This window comes from Ambystoma mexicanum, chromosome 6q, assembly GCF_040938575.1.
Source record: "Ambystoma mexicanum isolate Mex_15411 chromosome 6q, UKY_AmexF1_1, whole genome shotgun sequence".
In the NCBI taxonomy this organism is placed as follows: Eukaryota; Metazoa; Chordata; class Amphibia; order Caudata; family Ambystomatidae; genus Ambystoma; species Ambystoma mexicanum.
In genome coordinates this window covers 166,529,911-166,549,587 of record NC_090937.1, presented here as the reverse complement: position 1 = coordinate 166,549,587, position 19,677 = coordinate 166,529,911, and positions in this window count along the sequence as shown.

The following is a 19,677-nucleotide window of genomic DNA, read 5'->3' as shown; positions in this document are numbered from 1 at the left end:
CTTCTGTCCATTCTAGTGTACCTTTCATCTTCTGTGCTTCCTTGAGTGCCTGTAATAGGGGTCTGGCATGTGTCAGATAATCAAATACCCATGTTCTGCAATGATTACACAGGCCTGGGAAATGCCTCCTCTCTCTGACTGTTTTAGATTGCAGTGTATTTCTCACTGCTGTGACTGTCTGTACTTATCATTCTCCCTGCTTGGGATATGATCTGTCCAAAATATACCCCCTCCTTTTGACAGCACTGAAATTTGTCTTTATCCAACTCATACCATTGTCTGCAAGGATTATCAGGAGTTGTATTGTATCTTTTCTACAGTGCTCATCTATGGTGCTGCACACTAATAGGTTGTCTAAATACTGTAGTACTGCACTAGCCATTTCAATGTCCCCTAGGCCATCTGACGGACCATTTCGAAAACACTAGGGGATTCACAGTAGCCTTGGCCAAACAAGCACGCTGGAACCTTTTTCTGCCCTATGAAAACACAGTAATTTATTGGGGGTCTTGATGTAGTGGTTTTGTTAAGAATGCGTTCTTAAGGTCAATTACAGAATAGGAGACTGCATCAGCGGGTATGTTACACAGTATTGATGCAGGGTTCGGTACTAGCAGATATTCTGCTTCCACTATGTCATTCAGAGGGAAGAGATCCTGAATGAATCTCCAAGATGCCCCTTTTGCTTTTTTCAGGGGATATGTCACCATGTTGCATGGTGAGTCTCAAGGCACTATAATGCCTTGGTCTAGTAGTGCTTCAATTGCGTCATAGATTCCTTCATCTGCTTCTTTTATTCTGGGGACTATGGCTCCCGGTTTGAGTTTGATTTTTACAGCCCCTATGCTGGACAGTCACCCTACATCATGTGGATTGATTATCAATAGTCTGCTAAGCACTTGTGATAGGTCCTCTTGTAGCTGTGACACTACCGCTCTGGCTGCCAGTATTGTCTGTAGTACCTTTCTGTGCTGCAATACCATATGGCAAGATATACTGATTTCTAACACTGCCTCGTTATGTAAATGTTTGCAAATAGATGTTTGTCTGTAATGTCTCTTAATGGCTGTTGGGTAGATGCACAGTCCTGTCTCCGACTCCATCCCTTCCTTTTCATTACATGTTTTGATGATTGTGTTTTTTCTCATGATCACTGCCTCAATGTGTAATGTAAAAACTGTTCCTGGGGCTGCCTCGTGCAGTAGTGCTGGTGTGAATAGAAACTCTGCTGCTATGGGAAATATCACATTGGGTACACCTGGTAACCAGCCAATGAAAATGGTCACTGCATATGTAGATAGAATCTCATACAATGATAATGCTCAAATTGTGTTGGTTCTGCAAAGTGCTTGTATCACCAAGGCTATTCGTTGTAATGCATGCATGGTGTAGCACATGATTCCTTTGTCAGTAAAATTGTCATATTTAAATTCTGAAGGAGATTCCTGCCCACTATTTTCACTGGTGTCTCTATGCTGTAAAGTAGTGGTGCAACTATCTCTTGAGTCTGTATAGTGAGGGCCAATTCTTCTGTAGAAGGAACCCTTACGTTAACCCTAGAGAATGTCCGTACTGTGATTGGTCAATGGAAACCATCCATCCCTTATGCAAGATCGGGTGGCTCTGGTCTCTACCATAAAGGTGAACATTCTGTCACCTTCCTCACTTCCAAATTGAGTTCCTTGACTGCATCTTGTGTGATTGAGAGAACTGAGCATGACAGGGCTCTCCGTGGGCTGTCCTATTGTGCATATGTGTTGAACCGTGGAAGTGAGAAAGCATAGCTTCCTGGGACACTAGCTCAAGTATAGTGTGCCACTGTTCCTCGTGGAAGGGCATTTTGCTCCCATGGTACTGTAGCTGATTGTGCTGGAGCTTGCTGGGTGACATTCTGCATAACATCTGGGGTTGGGTACTGTATGGGCTGTCCCTGTGCGGGTGCAATAATGTTTTGCTGGGCCTACTTTCTGGGGTTGTGCAGATCCTGGAGCATACAAGGGTCCTGGGCCTGTGGCTTGCTTTGGGATATGAAAGCCCTGTGTTGGCCATTGTGCATAGTAAGCAGCTGGTGACAAATTGTTTCTTGTGGTGGAGGCAATGTGTCATGACAGAATCATGACAGAATCGGCAACTTGGTTATTGTGCAAGACCTCTAATATGCAAAATTTGTTTGGTTTCTATTAAATTTAGGTGTGCTTTTAGTTGCGTGCCCATCTGTTTGGGAATTTCTTTATGTAATTTTGCAATTTGTTCAATGTTTTTGTATTGAAAGGTAGGTGTGAGGTCAGTTTTTGTTTGGCCACTGTTTCAGTTGTCCTTGCCCAGTCTAATTCCTTGATTTTGCGCAGAACTCTGCATGGATTATGTATGAGTTCTTCTTCATCGAGGCAATGGTGTCAAGTAAGAGTTAATTTTCCTTTTGTCAGTTTGTCAACATCTCACATTTGCCTGTATCCATTCACGCTTAATCATTTTGAAAATATCATTGCTGTCAACCATTCTGCACTTCCTGTAGAGCATTATTGAGTTACAACTCACAGTGCACTCAAGGGATTGGAGACTCAATTCCCGCCTTATTGCGACTCCTGATGTAGAGTCCAGCAGCTTAAGCACCAGTCTCTAGAAAGAGGCTTCTAATTTAGGCCAGAGGTTCTTTGAAATGGTCAGCATGTCTTCAGTGCCATACGTCACGGCGGGCACCACCTTCATTTTGTAGAAGTTTATTGTCGGAGTTAACGAAAACGTACCGAATTTTCTATCTGTTGCTTTTGCCTGACCTGCTAGTTTTTTGTTCTTTTCGTAGAGAACTGATTGCATGGTGGTTTCGTGTTTAGAACTGTCTAGCTGTACTCCTAGGTATTTGAAGTTTTGGACTATCTCAATTTTTGATTCTCTCAGATGCCATTTTGTATCTTCGGTGTTCTTTTTGTGCAGAATCATGATTTTGTTTTTTTTCTTTATTAATCTCAAGGAAATTTTCGTCTGTGTAGTGTAGAAGGCCATTGAGTTGCCGCTGCAGTCTGATTGGTGCCTGATCAAATAATGTTAGATCGTCAGTGTAGAGAAGTCGTCCAATCGTTGTATTTCCAATTTTTGGAGGGAATGCACGAAATTTGTAATTATATGTCGGGGCCTTGAACAAGAATTTGAAAGCTTTAATTCTAAATGCTCTAGGAATTTGTTATGGGCCAGATTCATGTGGGGGATAATGCTTAATTGCACCATAGAATGCAGCTACGGCTATGCTTTCCGGTCAAGCAGCACATATAGCAGTCAACACTGAAACACCTGACATACCTCAACAGCTATGCCTCTAGCATATGGTGACTACCAACGAAAAGAAATTCGGTATAGTTGGCCACACATCGTCTTTCTTCAACAATAGCATTCTTTCGCAACCACCAACAAAGCCCACCTACGTGCCTGGTCTCCTTTTGGGCTGCTTAGTCGAGCATAGCCAGCCACCCATGTTCTAGACCGTCAGAAATGCACACAGGCATCTCCTAATCTAAACTTCTTAGAACTTTCCAGCACATTTATTATGGTCATCGAGGGCGTTCCAGCCGAAAAAAGCACACTGAGGCCATACAAATGGGGAAAGAGCGCTATATAAATAACCAAATACAATACAACACAATACAATTATTGCACTGTGTCACTTTTTACAGGAACTTTTGGTTGTATTAACATGATTTTAGAAGGAAAAGAAAACAAATAACAAATCTATGTTTTGCATTGTATTGTGTAAAGTTTACTTTTTTTGAATCAATTCACAATAAAACAATATACTTCGGGGACTTGGAACGTTTGCACTCAGGCGTAGCTAGGACCCTGCTGTCAAATCTTCTCCATTTGCACGGCAGAGTGCAAATGTGCAGGGCAAAAGGTGGCATACGTGCTTGTGCACTGCCTTTTGCCATTCACGTTTGCCCTTCACTATGCAAAGTGAGTAAAGTGAGTAAATGGTGCATGTTTACTTCTAATTGTACACGCTGCCTGGCAGGCACAGTGTACAATTACAATAAAGCATTTAATTTTACTTGTGGATGCTGCTTGCCATGCTCACATGGCAGGCAGCATTCATAGTTACAATTAAACATTAATTGTACACGCTGGTGCTGGTGCATAAAGCCGTCGGCCCCCCGTAGCTATCTCCATTATTTGAGCCGGCATGAAAATCCATGCCAGCCTAATGCTGGAGCATTTGTGTGGCAGAGGTTAAGTTGCATTCCGCCGCTCCCCTCCACCATGCAAATGATTGAAAATATGGTGCGGAAGAATGAAAGGCGTAAAAGGCATATTCACGGCTTTTACGCCTTTCAGTCACATGACAAACTATGGAACATGAGCTCCAAAGTAATCAAGCACCTTCAGCGTTCTGTGTTTAAAGTCCAAGCTTCATAGAAGTGTTATTCCGTTTACATATCTTTTCTATGACGAGAAGGGTTAAAAAAATGAAGACCATCAAGTGCTTTTGTTCTTGACTAACAAAACATATTTGAGTCAAGCTTTAGCACAAGGTAAGAATGTCGGAATCCTGAGCGCCAGTCGGGATCTAGGCCTACTGGGCACTACTTTCCGTTGTGGCAATTGATCCTGATGGCTTTCAGGATTCTATGAGCCGCTCCAAGTGACTGCCTCTACCTCCCCTCGTCCCCACAATCTCTTCACCACCCGTTGCCGCCTCATCATTCGCCGCCATTCCTACTCCCTCCCACCTTTACCCTACTTATCTCTCCAACACATTGGCCGGCATTCCCGCTCCCTTCCTCCTTACCCGCAGACCTGAGGCGTTGCTAGGGGGGGGGGGGCTAAGGGGGCTATAGCCCCTGATCTTTTGGTTGTAGCCCCGGATAAAATCTCAGGAACTGCAACCAAAAGGCTAGCTAGCCCCCAGTCCCGACAATTCAGACATCAGCATAGCCCCGGGTCTTTTCCCAACCTAGCAGCACCCCTGCCGCAGACCCTTCCTAACTCTTGCTAACTTCACTGACACATTGAGCGTTAGTTGCTTAGCCGCCATGATGTAGTGCATTTTGTTTGTTTAATTTAAATCGGCGGCATCACTTAGCACTCAGCCACGACCGTTATTAGCATTATTGACAATTCCAAATGGCACAAAACTGTTCTGTGCTGTGAGCCCTCCATTCTTTGCTCTGACCCATGTCCAGTTAAGGTGCTTATAGCATCCAGTACTGCAAACTGGGACATGCAACCATGCTTAATCAACATCACTCATCTGTGTGCCTTGAAAGCGAGCCCACCCCCATGTATATAATGCACACAGTTTGTATGGTGCTTTATTTAACAAGGAGGCCTACATACGTTAGATTCTAACCAGAATAAAGCACACATAGCACAATATACTCAGCACTGCCGCCCACTTCGACCAATCTTCGTTATGCATAGTCCGAGTATGATGAAAAGTCAGTCAAGATTATTATTATTATTATTATTATTATTATTATTATTATTATTATTATTATTATTATTATTATTATTATTGAGAATTGTAGTAATCGACATGTGGCTTATTATGCACATTTGCATGAACGTGCAGTCAATGATGTTCATCAAATTTACTGATCTGGGTGCGGAATACAATATTAAAAAATAATAAACAGAAATTATTTAAATGCCCTCCAGTGCTTTGTTTTAATTTAAAGCATGTTTCAGCCTACAATTCTTTTTAAACATCTACTGAAGTGGACTTTCATTCCTGGTTCTAAATAGCATGGCATACTCTTTGTGTACTTGCCTGTGCACCCAGCAATTTAAAATCAATTTCCTTACTCGCTTTTTATTTTGCCAATCTCCATATATTGTCATACATCATCACGGAAAGCACTTTTCCAGCTAACTTTTAGTTAGGACTTTCGAAGGCTCTGTTTAGGTCTGCATACAATGCTGCTTCTTCGCAATGAGTTCCCTTTCTGACATTCTAAATTAGCATTTACAGAGCCATCGCTTCCTGAGTAACAAGCAGGGGAGGGACCGGAAAGTTCCCATTAGTCATAAGTGGGCCTTGGCAGAGAGAGTGGAGCATGGAAATCTTTGATTAACACATGTGGAAAAGTAAGCACTGCAACTGGCAGGACAACCAGAATGTTGCTGGTTGGCCATTTGTGCTGTGCGTGCTTTTTGCATGCATACATATGCTTGTTCAAGTGAGAATATGGCATATTTTGTTTTTTAAAGTGCTACCTATAAATTAATTAAAATCGGGGAAACCAAAACGATACAGATCCAGGATTTTTAAATATGTGTTCGCGTGTCGGAAAAATTACCTTACTTAACTACAAACATGCATTTTCCAATAACTGAACATTTGCACGCAAAGGGCTGCATGGTGGACTAGAGAAAAACATTTATCTGATACTTAAATGCAATAACCAAGGATGACATCAGAACTGTGCCCTGTATCCCACATTAAATTGATGCAAATAAATACAGTTCACACTTCCTGGAATAATAATCTATGCACAACCTTTTGATATTTAGACATTAGAGTGTCAGTGATAGCAACCCTGTAGTTTGGTTAAGCTGGACTCTCCCTGGGAAGCACACTTTTTGATATGCTGACATCTTTGGGGATGGTCAATGAATTGTCAGAGAAAGTTTTAATAAAAAAGGACCCCATTCTGATTGTTTTGTTAAGTTTGCAGTGGGGAAGATGGGTTGGCAATGATCACATAACAATCCCCGCTCCATAGGTGTGGCGAGGGTTCCCACAGTTTATTTGCTTCATACCAAGACATTTACACAGGTCTATTCCCTATTTGCCACCTTTGGGACTTTGAAAAGAGGGCATACGCCTACTCCTTTGACATTGAGCCATTGAAGTAATTTGGTCATGTCCTCTGTACATTTAGCAGAAAAGTGTGTAGAACCCAGGGACACACCTATATATTATGCTGGTAAGGGATACATTTTCATCAAGTTAGTTGGAAGTATGAATTTAGGAGGTAAATTTGAGGTATGGGGGGAAAAAAACTCAACCTTGGCATCTAGGTTGGATACATAGACAAAAAGTGGTTGTTCCCAAAGGGTTTTGTGAATTGTATCAGAACACATTTTTAGAATAATTTGATGTGATAAGAATCATTTCTTCAGACAGAAGGTTTTAGCAAAAAAAATGCCACATTTTTTTAATACAAAATACATAATAATGACAAACGCGTTTCAAGTTTTCCACTATTCTTCTGGGGCAATAGCACAATTTCTTACGTTTCTATGAATACAAAAGAGAATAATCATAACTTAGCAAAATAGTCCACATATATTTTCTTTCATATATATTAATAGACTTTGTCAAATCTCCTCTATACAATATTTAGTAAATCCAATCTTCAAATAACCCAACAGGTTTTAGCAGGATAGAGGTACGTCTTCAAAAACCTACATAGACCGTACAATTAGACAGCACTCTAGATTAAAATTGCTGATCAGCCCATCAATAGTGGAACTGGCATAATTGTCACTAATTTTTTTGAAAACCTCAGTCTTTTAGGTCAGGCGAAGGAGATCAGATAGAGAGATGGTAGAATAAGGTAGTGCAGAGCAGTTCATCAGAAGGGTGTTAAGCGAATTTACCAAAATAAAATGTGCTGAGAAATGAAGAGATCAAGTGTAGGGGCAGACCCTCAGTCTTGCATATTAGAACTTCAGTGTGGAGGCAGAACCTTAATTTCGCATTTTAGAAAAGTAGTCCCAATTCCTCATCATATTGAGAGCCTAGTCAGAAATCAAAAAAACTAAAGTGAATAATAGGGAGTCCAAGGATTCTGTATTCGTATGCCTAAATAGCAGGTTAAGATGGACTTACTTATAGCAATGTAAGCTGTATTGCTACACTTTGAAATTTAGAAGAAGACAAGGCTTCTATAAGCAGGTATCTTTCTGAACTGCCACAAAGGTGTCCCGCTACGGAAACAATTCAGAAATTAATAGTGAGATAAATAAGGTCCCCACAACTATCTGGCTACTTGTGGAAATTCTACAGAGTACATAGAAAAAACTTACTTGGAGCAGTATCAGGTCTTATTCGTGGGTCCAGCCATCAGAATGAGGATGCGACTCCACAATGTAGGCTGACTTCAAATACTATAACTTCTCTCTCACGCAGGCGTTCATTCGCGTTGCGAAGAACGCCGTGTGCATGTGTGTTTTTGGGTTCACTACATCATGATGCGATAAGTTCATGCACGAGTTTCGTCACAAAAGTGACGTCTCATACGCGCATGCGCATTGCGGGCAAAGATCTGCACATGCGTGTCATACGCCACACGAGTGGCACCTTGTCCGTGCATGTGCATATTGAAGCAGACTTGCAAACGACAACCAGGGGCTCGCTGTACATTCAGTCGAGTAAGGAGTACTGTGAAATGTATATAAATCAAGGTAGAAGGGAAAAGAGAAAAGTCGTACTATTCCTGACTAAAAGAAAATGAGTATGCAGTTCAAAGTAAAAAGTTATGGCAGCTTAAAGGGTTGAAGACCAATAAGTGATAGAACAATACTATTGAGGTCAATTGAAATACCTTAGTGGGTGTGTTTACCAACAATTATTTCCTGTTCCAATGTGGATGCACATTCTAATTAACAATAGGAAATCATCATTTTTTTTAACAAGTCCTATCACAAAATGGATAATTGAAAGAAAATATCACAACAACCAAACTCAAAAGAATTTCAAAGCAAAAAGAATACCCAGAGCACTTTGGATATACCTACAAACTACATCGTGCAAAGACAATTTAGAATTTGTTAAACGTTGGCAACAAATATTAAACAAATGTTCCTTAGACCTCATCCTATTGACAATAGAGGAACTATCTAAATCACTATCACAAATAAATCAAAAAATCGAAGAAGTTTCCTCACAATTATCCGAGCTTAAAACAGCAGCCGAATTACAAACAATTCTAGAGGATACCAACAACAAATTGGAAAATTATAAATAGGAGATAGAACAGCAAAAGATTAGAAAATTTAGACGCAACACTCTAGACTACGCCGTGATATTGTATACTCCTGGCAGGAACTTTACAGCAATAAATCAACCAACTTTACTCCAAGACAACCGAGACCAGGACCCCCAAATAACAAAGATAGCAGCGAAATAACCAGCAGTGAGCTAGAGGAAAGACTGTCAACCGGTGGGACCACAGTAACAACAACAACTCCAATTCCCCAAACCGATTACGCGGTACCACCAACCTCCACGGTACCTATACCAACGCCTGAAACTTTTTTAGGAGGAAGCGAAAAGCCAGATGAGGGAAAAAGAAAACCTCGTCAGAAGAACAAACACTTAGAGAACCAATAATTGTCAACATTTCTTCCAAAATACTATCTAAATCTGAAATGGACACCCTTAATTTAGGAATATCCTTCATACCTACTAGCAACTCGAATCTCTTTGAAGAAGAGGTGAATCTTTTCAAATTGATCCGGAAAATGGAGCTAAAAATCTTCTTTGACAACTTGAATCCAGATACAAGAGAGAAAGAAAAATGCCTGTTTTTAGAGATGAAGAACAAGAGCCATTTTCACCCCCAAGTAAATCACCCTCTGGTTAATTTATTTAACACCAAGACAATTGGAGCTCTGAAAAAACTCAAGTATACATCCTCGAACAAACAGAATATCAAAAAGCACCAATTGAACATCATTAAAAATCTAGCAGAGGATACCAAGATTACCATCAAAAAAGCGGACAAAGGAGGAGAGCTTGTGATTATGGACACCTCATTCTACAATGAAGGCTGCCTGAAACTATTATCAGATAAAGATACATATCTAAAACTTGATCATGACCCAATTATTGAGATCAAGGAGACTATCAAAAAACTGTGGACAAAGTGGAAGAACTAGACTGGATTTCAGAAAACACTAGCAGTTTCCTGATTAACAAACATCTGGTGACCCCGGTATTTTACGGCTTTCCTAAGATTCACAAGCACAGAACAGACCCACCCCTAAGGCCCATCGTTGCAGGGATGGAAAGCATTTTTCAACCTCTAGCAATTTACCTGGATACAGCGTTACAACCTCTAATCCAAAAGACAGAAACTTATCTGAAGGACATGACCCACTTTTTACGAAATATGAAAGATATTGACCTGGATGAATCCAATCTCATACTGTTCACAATGGATGTGAGTAGTTTATATACTTCAATCCCACACAACCAAGGAATTGACGCGTTAGAATGGATCCTCCTCAAACACAATGAAATCAATATACAAAAGACGTTTGCAATTGAACTGATAAATTTCATTTTGTTTAACAACTACTTTAGGTTCAATTGTCAATATTTCTTGCAAACATCATAGACGTCCATGGGGTCTCCCGTGGCTCCATCGTACGCCAATATTTTTATGTATTGTTTTGAATGTACCCACGTGCTAGAGAATCCAATGTGGAAAGATAAAATCAAGAGTTGGTATAGATACATAGATGACGTGTTTGGCATATGAAAGGGTATTGAATCGGACCTCCTACCTTACTGGGAATATCTCAACAAGTATAATGACAGGATCAAGCTAACAATTGAAATTGCTAAACCCTCTGTCAACTTTCTAGCTGTCACCATAGAAATTACCAACTCTGGCTTAAAAACTGAAATCTACAGAAAACCTACCAATGTAAACAGTACGCTGCATTTCTTCAGCTTTCACCCAAAGCATCTAAAAGAAAATTTGCCATACAGCCAACTCCTCTGCTTGAAAAGAATTACCTCGGAGGCAAACAAACTTCAAGATGAATACTTGATTATGAAATCCAGATTCAAGGATAGACACTTTCCAGTTGAATCCATTGACAAGGCCATACTCAGAACAGAAGCATTAAGTCAAACAGACCTACTGGACACAAAGGTGAAAGAAGAAAAAAAACAATCTGATACACACTTTGAAATACTCCAGCCAGAGCTTTCAGATAAAAAGAATAATCCACAAAAACTAGGATATCATCAAGTCTGATCCACAACTCAATCATCTTTTTCCAGAACCACCCATGCTTGCCTATTAAAGGGGCAGGAACTTTCGAGACAAACTGATTCATGCTGAAAAACCAAAAACAACCAATCAAACCTTCTTCAACAAACCAAAAAATGGCACTTACCCATGCTTGAACTGTCAACACTGTTCAAATGTGATTAAGGGAGACCATATAAGGCATGCCAATACCGGCAAAAAAATACCCCTAAGACAATATGTTACCTGCAACTCCAAAAATGTCATTTATACGTTACGTTGCCCCTGTGGGAAATATAACGTGGGCAAAACAGCAAGAAAAGCTAAAGAACGTTGGACGGAGCATCAATCAAACATCCGTACCAAAAACATCAAATCCCCAGTTTTTATACATTTTAGAGACCATAAACACACAGTAGCACAAATGAGAGTAGTAATACTTGAAGTAGTACATCCTCTCCCTAGAAGTGGTGACCTGCAGAACATATTGTCACAAAGGGAACTCTTCTGGATCCACTGTTTAGACTCACTTACCACCCTAGGGATGAATGAAGATTATTACTTGGGCCCCTTTCTGTAATTTTGGATCTTCTTTACAACAATCCCACCTAGTTTTTCCAATTTTATTATGTGTACATGCTTTTAACCGTTTTGAATTCTTTTGAGTTTGGTTGTTGTGATATTTTCTTACGATTATCCATTTTGTAATAGGACTTGTTAAACAAAATTATGATTTCCTATTGTTAATTAGAATATGCATCCACATTGGAACAGGAAATAATTGTTGGTAAACACGCCCACTAAGGTATTTCAGTTGACCTCAATAGTATTGTTCTATCACTTATTGGTCTTCAACCCTTTAAGCTGCCACAACTTTTAATTTTGAACTGCATACTCATTTTCCTTTAGTCAGGAATAGTACAACTTTTCTCTTTTCCTTTTCCCTTCTACCTTGACTTATATACATTTCACAGTACTCCTAACTTGACTGTTGGGTTATTTGAAGACTGGATTTACTAAATATTGTATAGAGGAGATTTGACAATGTCTATTAATATATATGAAAGAAAATATATATGGACAAATTCTAAGTTATAATTATTCTCTTTTGTTTTCATAGAAACGTACGAAATTGTGCTATTGCCCCTGAAGAAGAGTGGAAAACTTTAAATGCATTGGCCATTATTATGTATTTTGTATAATAAAAATGTTGATTTGTTTTGCTAAAATCTTCTGTCTGAAGAAATGATTCTTCTCACATCAACTTATTCTAAAAAAGTGTTCTGATACAATTCACAGAATTAGTATATGACTCCATTGAATTATTGTTATGTTACCCCTAAGACAATATGTTACCTGCAACTCCAAAAATGTCATTTATACGTTACGTTGCCCCTGTGGGAAATATAACGTGGGCAAAACAGCAAGAAAAGCTAAAGAACGTTGGACGGAGCATCAATCAAACATCCGTACCAAAAACATCCAATCCCCAGTTTTTATACATTTTAGAGACCATAAACACACAGTAGCACAAATGAGAGTAGTAATACTTGAAGTAGTACATCCTCTCCCTAGAAGTGGTGACCTGCAGAACATATTGTCACAAAGGGAACTCTTCTGGATCCACTGTTTAGACTCACTTACCACCCTAGGGATGAATGAAGATTATTACTTGGGCCCCTTTCTGTAATTTTGGATCTTCTTTACAACAATCCCACCTAGTTTTTCCAATTTTATTATGTGTACATGCTTTTAACCGTTTTGAATTCTTTTGAGTTTGGTTGTTGTGATATTTTCTTACGATTATCCATTTTGTAATAGGACTTGTTAAACAAAATTATGATTTCCTATTGTTAATTAGAATATGCATCCACATTGGAACAGGAAATAATTGTTGGTAAACACGCCCACTAAGGTATTTCAGTTGACCTCAATAGTATTGTTCTATCACTTATTGGTCTTCAACCCTTTAAGCTGCCACAACTTTTAATTTTGAACTGCATACTCATTTTCCTTTAGTCAGGAATAGTACAACTTTTCTCTTTTCCTTTTCCCTTCTACCTTGACTTATATACATTTCACAGTACTCCTAACTTGACTGTTGGGTTATTTGAAGACTGGATTTACTAAATATTGTATAGAGGAGATTTGACAATGTCTATTAATATATATGAAAGAAAATATATATGGACAAATTCTAAGTTATAATTATTCTCTTTTGTTTTCATAGAAACGTACGAAATTGTGCTATTGCCCCTGAAGAAGAGTGGAAAACTTTAAATGCATTGGCCATTATTATGTATTTTGTATAATAAAAATGTTGATTTGTTTTGCTAAAATCTTCTGTCTGAAGAAATGATTCTTCTCACATCAACTTATTCTAAAAAAGTGTTCTGATACAATTCACAGAATTAGTATATGACTCCATTGAATTATTGTTATGTTGTTACAAATTATTGATAGTGTGCAGGGGACGGGAGTTCCCAAAACCCTTTTGGAACTCCACATTTTGTCTATCTAACCAACCTAGATGCCAAGGTTGAGTTTTTTTACCGCGCACCTCAAATTTACCTCCTAACTTCATACTTCCAACTAACCTGATCAAAATGTATCACTTACCCGCATCATATATAGGTGTGCCCCTGGGTTCTACGCACTTTTCTTATAATTTGTTTCCCCCTATGGTTTTGAAGGGGTTGGCATCTCTTTGAACCTTGGCACCCTGACTTTTCAAGTCATGTCCTTTTCCAAAATCAACAGACAAATCTGCAACCACGTTGGCTTTTTCGAATGAAGAAGCCATTAGAATACTTGGCCTTGTCAAAGACACTAGCAAAGAAACACTGAGTACAGATAATCCTCAAAACTTAATTCAAAGGCTTTAAAGACTTACACACAGAGATATTTCTCAAAAACTCCATGCCACGACTCTGGCACAATATTTCAAAGCAAAAAGGATACCCAGAGGACTTTGGATATACCTACGACCTACATTGTGCAAAGACAATTTAGAATTTGTTAAATGTTGGGAACAAATATTAAACAAATGTTCTTTAGACCTCATCCTATTGACAAAAGAGGAACTATCTAAATCACTATCACAAATAAATCAAGAAATCGAAGAAGTTTCCTCACAATTATCCAATCTTAAAACAGCGCCTGAATTACGAACAATTTTAGAGGATACCAACAACAAATTGGAGAATTATGAAAAGGAGATAGAACAGCGAAATATTAGAACATTTAGACGCAACACTCTAGACTACGCCGTGATATCGTATACTCCTGGCAGGAATTTTACAGCAGTAAATCAACCAACTTAACTCCAAGACAACCGAGACCAGGACCCCCAAATAACACAGATAGCAGCGAAGTAACCAGTGGAGAGCTAGAGGAAAGACCGTCAACCAGTGGGACCACAGTACCAACAACAACTCCAATTCCTCAAACTGATTACGCAGTACCACCGACCGCCACGGTGCCTATAACAACACGTGAAACTTTTTTAGGAGGATGCGAAAAGCCAGATGAGGGAAAAAGAAAACCCTGTCAGAAGAACAAACACTAAGAGAACCAATAATTGCCAACATTTCTTCCAAAATACTATCTAAATCTGAAATGGACACCCTTAATTTAGGAATATCCTTCATACCTACTAGCAACTCGGGTCTCTTTGAAGAAGAGGTGAATCTTTTCAAATTGATCCGGAAAATAGAGCTAAAAATCTTCTTCGACAACTTGAATCCAGACACAAGACAGAAAGAAAAATGCCAGTTTTTAGAGATGAAGAACAAGACCCATGTTCACCCCATGTTCACCCCCAGTTAATTACCCTCTGGTTAATTTATTTAAAACCAAGACAATTGGAGCTCTGAAAAAACTCAAGTATACATCCTCGAACAAACAGAATATCAAAAAGCACCAATTGAACATCATTAAAAATCTAGCAGAGGATACCAAGATTACCATCAAAAAAGCAGACAAAGGAGGAGCCCTGTTTATTGTGGACACCTCATTCTACAATGAAGGCTGTCTGAAACTATTATCAGATAAATATACATATCTAAAACTTGATCATGACCCAATTATTGAGATCAAGGGGACTATCAAACAAAACTGTGGACAAAGCGGAAGAACTAGACTGGATTTCCGAAAACACAAGCATTTTCCTGATTAACAAACATCCGGTGACCTAGGTATTTTACGGCCTTCCCAAGATTCACAAGCACAGAACAGACCCAACCCTAAGGCCCATCGTCGCTGGGATGGAAAGCATTTTTAGAATGGTTCCTCCTCAAACACATTGAAATCAATATACAAAAGATGTTTGCAATTGAACTGATAAATATCATTTTGTTTAACAACTACTTTAGGTTCAATTGTCAATATTTCTTGCAAACATCTGGGATGTCGATGGGGTCTCCCGTGGCTCCATTTTACGCCAATATTTTTATGTATTGTTTTGCATGTACCCACGTGCTAGAGAATCCAATGTGGAAAGATAAAATCAAGAGTTGGTATAGATACATAGACAACGAGTTTGGCATATGGAAGGGTACTGAATTGGACCACCAAACTTTCTGGGAATAGCTCAACAATCGTAATGACAGGATCAAGCTAACAATTGAAATTGGTAAACCCTCCGTCAACTTTCTAGCTGTCACCATAGAAATTACCAACTCTGGCTTATAAACTCAAATCTACACAAACCTACCAATGTAAACAGTATGCTGCAGTTCTTCAGTTTTCATCCAAAGCATCTAAAAGAAAATTTGCCATGCAGCCAACTCCTCTGCTTGAAAAGAATTACCTCGAATGCTGACAAACTTCAAGATGAATACTTGATTATAAAATCCAGATTCAAGGATAGACAGTTTCCAGTTGAACTCATTGACAAGGCCATACTCAGAACAGACGCACCAAGTCGAACAGACCTACTGGACACAAAGGTGAAAGAACACACTTTGAAATACTCCAGCCAGAGCTTTCAGATAAAAAGATTAATCCACAAAAACTGGGATATCATCAAGTCTGATCCACAACTCAATCATCTTTTTCCAGAACCACCCATGCTTGCCTATAAAAGGGGCAGGAACTTTCGAGACAAACTGATTCATGCTGAAAAACGAAAAACAACCAATCAAACCTTCTTCAACAAACAAAAGAATGGAATGCTTCCATGAAAACTCTGCGGGTGGGTCCCATTCTGCCCGGTAGGTCTGACCTGCCGGGTGGGAAGGCAACCGCCCGCAGAGCTGTAATATGCCTGTCCGGAAACAACAGTGCCGGTAAGTTTACTTGCACCATTGTTTCCAGACGGGCATATTTCTAATGAGGCCCGATTTCATTTTGAAATATTAGGGCTCCCCTTAACCCCATGATGTGTGCGTGTGAGAGAGTATGGTGAACGGGTGCACATTTAAAAGTATAGGTGGCTGCCTCTGTGAGTTTATGGTGAAAGGGTGCACACTTAAATGTATGGGTGGGTGCCTAGGTGTGTGTGCCTGTATGGTGAAAGGGTGCACACTTAAATGTACGGATGTCTGCCTGGGTGTGAATGTATGGTGAAAGGGTGCACACTTAAATGTATGGATGGCTGGGTGTGCGTGTGTGTATATGGTGATTGGTGTGTGTGTTTGCATTCAGGGGCGCAACAAAACCTACATTTCGGGTGGGCTAACCCTTCAAATGTTGGGAGAGACGCTAACTTCATAGGCGGTGGGGGAGGGGCAAACTTATTTGTTTGGGGGCATCTAATTTCTTTGCTCATTTTAATGAGACTATTCTAGTGTATCTTCAATGTTACAAGCAGTTATTTCTCTCCTTTAAGGTTGAAATCACCCACTTATGGACTGCTGTGAGAATGAGTGGTCTCCTGTTCCCTCTCTAGCCTTCCAATCACTCCCCTGGCATGCAAGTATTAAACCCACATCACAATTTCAATTGCATAAAACATTTGGCATTTGAAAGCAGGTACTAACAGTGAAATGCTTTATGTTAGTATTAGCTGGGCTCTTGTAAACAGGGACACCCAGGTGCCATTTAACATCTGTGCCCTGTTCTGTCTGGCAACTGCTCTAAAGGTCAGCCAGGTCGAATCAACAAACATAGCCCAAAGTTTCAGGGAGAGTTCTGAATCCCAGTCAACTCAATGGTGTTGCACCAATACTTGTGTTTAATGTCTTGATTGTTCATTACTCCTAACTCTATTTTTCCTCGTCCCAGTGGTGTGTATGGGAAAGTACTTGTGTATAAGGCACTCTGCCTCATACACAAGTACTGGGATGAGGTAGAGGTACATGGAGGTAATGCCTGACTTAGCTACCTGTACTCTCCTTCATTACTCCTAGTCCAACTGTTCCTCATCCCAATATTTACCTATGAGGCAAAGAGCCTCATACGTAAGCTCTGGGACAAGAAAGCGTGGTATGGAGGTAATTCTGGGCCGAGGAGCTGATTTTGGAGGTTGGGGTAGGGGTGGTAGCGAGAGCGGATGTGTGTGGGGGGCAGGATTGAGCAACAAATCATAATGCTGTCCATGTCCAGGTTAAGCAGGCATGATATGTGGTATTAGTGGCTAGAGGCATGTTGGTGCAGCCAGTCTAGTCATTCCTCAGTTTGGTATGACTTTTTTTTAACTGGGCATTTCTGATAAAGCAGTCCTGCTAAGTGAATTACCTGGCTAGACTTCCATTTGGGTGCTGCCAGTCTAGCCGTTTCTTACTGTGGCATTGTATATTTTTCTGGGCATCTGCGATCAAATGATGTGATATAAGTCATTTATAATGCAACGGTACACAAGTGTTTCTAGGCGCGACAAGAAAAGGGAGGGAAGATAGAGGGAGGACAAGACAAACGATCTTACTAAGCCTTGTGTCATTCAGCTCATCCAAGTGCGAGAACCAGAAGTGCAAGAGGAAAGGGAGGAGGGAAGCGCAAGGGAGAGGGGAGGGAAAAACAGGGCAGCAATGCTCGGAGTAAGTGCAGCCAGGGCAGCGTGGCTCTGGGAATTGCAAGGCAAACAAGGGACTGTATGGTTACAGTTACTTCCCTAAGTGCTTGGTAGGCCCAGAGGCAGTGCAAGGGTGACTGATCAAGAAAGAGTCTGGACTCAGTGAGAGTCTGAGTGTAGCCAACCAACCAGTCGGTACAGCAGACAGGTAGGTCAGGTAGGCCAGCAGGGGAGGGAGAGAGAGAAAGCAGAGGAGAAGAGGAAAGTTTTGAGCTGCTTCCGGAACTTCATGTGGTCCAGCTGAAGTTTGAGAGGGGCAGGGAGGCTATTCCAGAGGGAGGCACCTGCAGAGGAGAGAGATCTACCCCACTCTCTGCCTGGAGAAGTGTCTAACCCTTAGAGAGTTGTAGATAGCTGAGCGAAAGGCTTGAGAAGGAAGATATTTTGGAAGAGAGCGTTGGATGTAGTGCGGACCCCAGGCCCAGAAAGCCTTGTGGACAATACAAAGGGTGTTGAACTTGATCCTTGCAGCAACTGGGAGCCAGTGGAGAGATTTCAGGGCTGGAGAGATACGATCCCTGGGCTTGAGGCCAAGGATAAGTCTTTTAGTCCTGTTCTGGATTAGTTGCAGAGGGTAGAGAGTAGAGGAAGGCAGATTGAGAAAGAGGCTGTTGCACTAGGCCTGCCTAGAGAGAACCAGGGCTCTGGAGACCATGAGCTTCTGGGGGAAAGTGAGAAAGGGAAGAGTTCCTTTGAGGAGGAGCAGCTGGTAGTGGGACTTCTTGGCGACGTCCGAGATGTGAGCATTGAAAGAGAAAGAGAGAGTGGATTCAAAGATGACACCAAGGTTGTTTGCCTCACAGGAAGGGCCCAAGGCGGGCAGCCAGAGAGAGAGGGAAATCAGGGGCAGGAGTCCAAATGAGAAGGATCGCCATCTTACTGACATTAAGGCAGAGATCGTTGGAGGCACACCAATCCTGAATCGTGGATAGACAGTCAGGAATGAGCAAGAGCGTAGAGGACTCTGAGGGGAGCCTGAAGGAAAGCAGAGTGTCAGCCGCATAACACTGAAAGTTAGAGGAGAAGGTCGAGCTCAGATGGGCCAAAGGGGCCAAGTAGAGGTTGAAAAACCATGGTGAGAGGATGGCGCAGAGAGAAAGGGACCAAGTTGGTCCTGGGAGCGGCTGTCCAAGGGGAAGGAGGTCAGCCACTCAAGGGCCTGATCTGTGATGTCCAGGTTCTCATGGAGTCGATTGATCAGGATTGATCAGGATGGCGTGGTTGACCGTGTCGAAAGTAGAGGAAAGATCAAGGAGGATAAGTACAGAAGGAATGCTGGAATCAAGGTTAGAGAGCAGATCTTTACAGGTGTTCAGGAGAACAGTTTCCATGTCTCTGGTAGCTCTGAATCCAGACTGAAGGTCATGGAGACAACCAACAGTTTCTGTGAGGAGAGGAAGCTGGGAGATGGCCAGCTTTTCCAACAGTTTGGCCAGGAAAGAGGTGATGGAGATTGGGCGATAGTTTGCCGGGCAGGCAGGATCAGCAGATGGCTTCTTGAGGAGTGGGTGCATAAGGGAGTGGTTAAGGGAAGAGGGGAACATTGCAGTGGCAAAAGTGTGATTACCGAAATCATCCAAGTCTAGAACAAGGGTGTCAATATGGTCCTTGATGGTTTTGGAGGAGCAGGGGAGCACCTGTTTGGATGACACTTTCATAGATCGGACTTGTCTAAAAACCTCTCTC